The following is a 6,941-nucleotide window of genomic DNA, read 5'->3' as shown; positions in this document are numbered from 1 at the left end:
GGAGCCCACCAAACACCAAAATAATAAATAAAGAAGCTTGTCGAACCATACCAACGGAATTCCAGCGCATAAAAAGAATGAAACAACGTCTTGTATCATTCGTAGGAGAGCATTTGAAATTAACAGATTTAATTATATATTATTTATTCGCTTATCTTCAAATGTTTTATTTTGAAAAACGATGAGTTTTTCTGTACTTAGGATTCTATAATTGGAATTCTTTTTGTGAAAATATGGTTTACACATTCCTTGATTTTCTCTAGAAGTTGCGTTTTAACTAAGCAGAAAATCCTTGGAGTTGTGTTTTAACAAAGTTGAAATACAGTTTGGAAACACGATTTCACTAGCATTTTTATGAAGCAAAATAGTTGAGATATTGTAGTATGACTTGGTCACCACTCCACAGATTCCTCCTCATGAACTGTTCAGCTGGTTCGTGCCTTAAGTTTAGGCATCGTGGCTAACAAATGGGAGAGGTTGCTTGGGGAAGATGATAACCTTTGCCCATAAATAGATCGGTTGTTATGCTGGAAAATTTACCTGGCTTTATTGACAAAAGTACTTTAGTGTTTTTCTAAGCTTTCCTTTTTCTCCTAACGATCAGATCCTCTAAGTCTTGGAAGTTCATGCCAAGTTATTTGTTTTATATACACTAGAGTATTATCAATTTTGTAATCAATTATTCTTTTGTAAGGGTTGAGTGTATCCTTGAGTTTCAAGCTTGAGTTGAGTCTGTGAGTGGAGGGAATAAATTCTGAGTTGAAGTTGTGTGAGTGAAGTTGCTTGAGGAAGTTAATGTTGGGAACTTGAATTCAAAGGGGCATTCGAGTATTTTGTAATATCTTAAAAAGTAATAGAGTCGCTGCCATGTTAATGAAAGAGATTTAAGTAAATCACTAGTGGGTCGAGGTTTTATTTTCAGGTTGGCACTGAAAAGTTTCCTCCCTAAAACTCTCTTACACTTGCTTTAAAGTTCCTGTAGCTTTTAGTTTAAATTCCGCGAAAATTAGCTACATGTTCCAACACTACAAATCACCCCTCCCCCCCCCCCCCCTCTTGTAGTTTTCAACCGAGTAACAATTTTGTAGGTTAAGGTAATTAATTATGAATGATTTGCATGATTAATATTAAAATATTTATTATCTAACTTGTTTTATTTTGTAACGCTATACCAAATAATATGAAAATCGTATATAAATTTTGTAACTCTTTTTTTAAATTATTGTAAATAATATGTTATAAATTTTGGTTTTTAGGATGTATTGTATTTTATTTAAGCATGTCATATTATCATGATTATATCATTCTTTATGTGAATTATAAGTTTATTTTTCTAATTAAAGACTTGTAAAACACATAGCGATTAACAAGATTAACTTTTAATTGCTTTTTAGGTTTGTAGTGAATTCTAAATTAAGTGATCACCATTAATTAGTTTATATGATTAAATGAATCTACTTAGTTCTTTAATTTTATGACCTTAATTAATGTTGCGGGTTTTTGTTGCATTACCCAATTATTGTGCGAATCGGAGTGGAGGCAGAAAGTGGGGTGGTTGATGCAATATCGACCCCTCACCTTGTCCATGTATCCATCTTTTGTTGATGACTATTTTTGAGTCAAGTTATCTTGTTATTTGATAGCTAGGAGCCTTTATGTGGATATATCCTAAAACGATTTGTCCATAAACATCCTATTTGAGTTCCACATAAAAGTTTAAGGATCTCCCATAAATATCCATTGACGACTCTCTAACTTTGTCCATTTGTTGACCCATTTCTCAAACAATTCAAAACCTACATTCCCTTTGTCAAATCTGCCCTTCAAAATGCATCCTATAGGGATTAGGCACTCGTGGTTTAGGGACAATAAAATGAAACCCTACAAGGTTCAAGTCCAATAAATTCAGATAAGTCCAGAAAAAATTAGATAAGTTCATTTCAAATAAGTTGAAGAGAATAACCCTACCTCCATTTTTCTTTGTTCCACTCACTTATCATTTATGTGCTTAAATTATTTATAAAAAAATTGTTTGCACTTTCTGGTCGGGTTGTATGTATATTCTACCTCCGTTTCAACATACTTGTATCGTTTCTCATTTTGGCACTATTTATATCAACCAACTTTGACAATCTTTTTTTCACCGTCATGTTAGAAAAAAGTAGTCAAGTGGGATCTTTTTAAATTCGTATCAATGAAAAGATTTCAAATATAATATTTTTATAATTATTAATAATACGCAATTAGAGATATAAATGTCCAAAGAAGCATGTTGGAATACGTGAAAAAGAAGGAAATGGTGCATGTATTGTGAAACTAGGGTAGTATGAAATAGAGAAATTACATTGGATAAAATCAAAATCAAAATCAAATTCACCCCATCACCATATACTTATTCCCGCGTCTAAATAGGGTTGGAAACAGGTGAATTTCATTAAACCCCCTCCACTGATTTTATTATTCTAATTGTGATTTAAAGTATTTGTATGGAGATATTGTAAAAATAATGTCATACAATTGAGAATGGTATTACACGTAAAGTCATAAGATCTTAGATATTAGTTAATTTAGTAGGCGATAATTTTCAAATCTTATTGATGTGCTTTCGTTTAATTAATAAACTATTGTATAGCCCGGGGGATGCCCGGGTTTCTAATTTAAATAATATCATTTGATTTTAGCGTGAATAATTGTTACTTTGAATTATTTTCTCTACTTAAGAATAATTTGGTATCAAATTAAAATATTTTGCCCATCAACATCTAGTGAAAGTATAAAAAAAATTGTAAGAGGCGGTACATAGTACTTTGTAATAAACATCAAAACGTAGTTTGCATGCTATGAGTTAAATCGTGTTGTGTTTTTTTGCATTATATTAATGTAATTAGTTTTTGTTGGTTTGTAAGACGAAAATTGTAGATCTGGTCATAGAGAAAGTAGAAGATATGTTGTCTCTTTTGTGATTATATATTAATCTGTATAGAGAAGATAATTGCGGACTTATGAAAATTAACCATCTGCCCTGATAAGATGCAAAAAATCATTAATCAATGTTTTAAGAGAACATGCTGAAGCAGTACAAGAGATTGTCATCTACAAAAAGAAGGCAAAGGATCTTAGGAGTGGGAGGCGCAAGGTGAATGCCTAATCATGTGCTTGTGTTAGTGTTAGTTTTATTCAACATTACTATAGAAACTTCAATGCCTAGTAAGAAAAGGTAAGGTGATCGATAAGGGATCCCCTTGTCTAATTCCTCCAAAGGAGGTGAAGTGTTTCGTGGTGAAACCATTAATTTTGACTGAGTAAGAGATTGTGGTTACACAAGCCTTAACCCATTGAATCCATTGGGCAGGAAAACCAAAGGCGGCCAGAGTCGCCCACAGAAAATCCCACTCAATTCTGTCATAATCTTTTTCCATATCTAATTTAATGGCACATTATCCAATCTTAGATTTAGATTTCTAGAAGTTATTTAGAATTTCTGAACTATAAGAAGATTATCATGGATTAACCTTTCTGGTGTAAAAGTATTTTGGAAAGGACCTATATGTTCATATAGAGTAGGTCGTAATATACGTACTAACTAATAATTTGGAGATGGTGTTTCCGGATTATTATGTTTTGGTATTAGTGCAATAATCGTGTGATTGAGAGCTTTCAGAATTTTACCAGGGAAAAAGAAGCTTTTAATGGCATATGAATATTAAATTTGCATATAAACTACACTTATAGACAATTATCATTAACATCAAAAAATTCTTGCACACAGGGCGTACAATGAATTTATTGTACACTATGATAACTTTTACCCATGTTTTTGTAACTTTTACCTAGTTTTTTTTTGTAATTTTTAATATGTTTGGATTAACTTTTATATTAAAAACAAAAGTTGATAGATAAATGTTTTAAAGGGTTAAATGAATAATTTTAGACATTATTAGTGATTTTGAAGAAATAATATTTATAAAAACTAAAAAATTATCACTAAAAATAGATAACCTTTACATGTACAAGGGTAACTTTTCAACATTTTGAGTTAACTTTTACTCTGGTGAAAATAAGAATGTGTCCATTAACATATAGCTTATAGATAATCTTCTTATTAAAATTAATAATGAATAGATATATTACTGTTTATATCTAATATAAAAATGGTGTAGAAAACAAATGATATAATCTATTGTGATTTGTGAATAGCTGAAATTGATGTAAATTTTATAGACGCATCATGTGGATAGCTGAAATTGATGTAGAAAAAATATATATTTAAAAAATTAATTTTTTTTGGACATAGGCTCAAATACATAATTGAAAAGGTTCACATATTACAACGAATTACTACTAGAGCTTTACTAGCTCTTTTTTTTGACAACAAGAGCAAACAAACTAAACAAGGTCGACCATCCCACGTTTTCTTGCTTGTGAGGCAAGTTCATGGGAAGGTTTTCTACAGTTTCTACTAACATTAACTAGAGAGCAGAAATCGAAATTACTAGCATAACTTCTAATTTCCCCCATAATGCTTGCTATTTCAGTTGAACCCATTTTATTATCCTGCAGCAGCTTGCAGATCGTTCTATTGTCCGAGAGTGTTGTCAGTTGCTTGATGTTCCTTCTCTTGACCTCGATGAGTCCTCTTAGGATGGTGTATCCTTCCGCTTGTAGTGTCGACGATGCTCTGATCCTGCCACCTCCCTTTGCTAGCGTGATTTGGTCATGCTTGATAATCCATCCAACTGCAGCCACCGAGTCGCCATTCTTCTTCCTCTTACAAGCGTCAACACCATGAGTTTGACTCCTGTATCGTTGAAGTCCCCCATAAGGATCGCCACTGGATTGGAGAAATCCTCCTTTTTCGACTGGTTGTTCTTGCTGAGCCTATCTCTTAATTCTAACGCTTCTTCATTGTCTCTCTTTGGTTTCTTTATCAATTCCATGATGCTTCTCGGGCTAACCTGATTCCTTTTGAACACCACACTATTTCGGTGTAACCAAATTCCCCAGAGTGTAATTACAAAGCTTGTCGCTCGCGGGCTATTAGGCCCGTCTTCTTTCCACATGTAGTTTCGAAAATTCGTAATCCAACTGTTGATGCTGATAGACGGAACATCCTCTAATAAGATCCCAAGGTGAGACAATTTCCAAATATGCTTTGAAACTAATTAAACAAATGAGTCTCATCCTCCTCCTCTTTCCCACACAGGTGGCATTCTTTTCTTACCAGAACACCCCGTTTGCAGAGATTAACATTAAGAGTCAGTGCTTTGTTGAGGATTTTCAAGACGAAAACCTTCCATTTGGGCAAGCTTGGTACCCCACAGCCTCTTCCAAAAGAGCACATTCAGTGGAGTACCCATTCCTTCCTCTTGTTGTGTCCTTAGGAAATTATAAACCGACTTAGCAATAGCTTCGCCATTTTCTGATCTGGTCCATATTAGTTTGTTCTGCCCCATCTCTGTAGGGATATGGGTACTCAGGATTCCTCTTGCTGAACTCATTGTGAAGGAACTCCGGATAAGGTGCGAGTTCCAAACCCTTGAGTCTGGGATCATAAGATCTTCCACGCTTTTCGTTCCTAAGTTAACAACGTCTTGATCTGTCTTGAAAGAAGGCTTTCTATCCTTTAACCAATTGTCTCTACCGATGGAGATTTTGTTTTTGCGACCAATGATTTTCCCAAACCCTTCTCTGCAGTTCGCTACACTTTTTACTAAGCCTTTGAAACCCCATGAAGACATGGAGCATTGCCTTCCTTCTATTCCATGATCGATAGGCTAACCTTTGTACTTTGCTTTGTAGATTTTGGAAATGAGGAGTTGACTGTTGTTGTGAATACGGGGAGCATGTTTTACTAGAAGTACTGTGTTGAAAAGTTGCACACTACAAAGTCCACTCCTCCCATCTCCTTCGGTTGTTCAAGGAGGCTCCTCTTCCTCCAGCAAATACCTTTTGTTTCGCCACTTTCTTTCCACCAATATCTACATAACATAGAGTCAATCCTTATCTTTTCCTGCCTAGGTGCCAGGAAAACTGAGAGAACATTGGGGCAGAGAGCAGCAAGGATCCCATTGTTTATCCCTTTTTTTTGGACTAGCTCTTACAAACCAATTAAATAGTAAACTTTAAAAACCGCCAAGGTAGTAAACACGTACTTTGATCGTGATGAAGCCCCATAACATTTCCATACTCCCATTTTTACTTGGCTCGAAGGAAGCTTGTAGTCGACAGGAAGCCCTTGAAACCCTGTGACACTTGAACGACAAAGAGAGGCACGGAAGGATAGATAATCCACTACAAACAAACTGATACACTGACCGGATACCTTCTTGAAAAGGTTCATGGAGTCTCTCCTTAGAACGAGAGAGACTCGACCTAGTTGACAAGCTATGAACCCCCACAAATTGGGGAGCTGTCTTCGGATAAGAAATTTTTAATGCAATGAGAACTCCTCTCACCGCAAACCTAAATCGGACAATCCAACTTCGTGGACACCAACACCCCCTTCCACAATCACCCCCACCTTCTCCCTTCGTCGTATAACCTGACATACCACCACTAGAGGTAGTATGAACCCAGGACAAGACCACTAGCAAGGTTAACTAACACTTTTGTAATTAGAATCAGGCCAACACTTAAACTCAATCGAACAACGCCTACTTGCCTCAAAGTTGAACATACCCCATAAGACATCCAACAACAAACCAATTTTGGGGAAAACTCAAAGGGCTACAATACTACAGGGAAACTTCCAACACCAAAGCATAAAACCATACTACCCAACAACAAGAAACTAAAACTTGACATTAAAACTAACCAATAAACCAATCGAGTTAACACAACAAGATGAAAACAAGGATCACACCACTCACATAAATGACAAAATCCTCCAAATTTCGGCCAAAATTAATACCAAACACCACGTTCCCTAGTCTTAATTAACC

This window comes from Spinacia oleracea, chromosome 1, assembly GCF_020520425.1.
Source record: "Spinacia oleracea cultivar Varoflay chromosome 1, BTI_SOV_V1, whole genome shotgun sequence".
NCBI lineage: Eukaryota > Viridiplantae > Streptophyta > Magnoliopsida > Caryophyllales > Amaranthaceae > Spinacia > Spinacia oleracea.
This window is presented reverse-complemented; position numbering follows the sequence as displayed.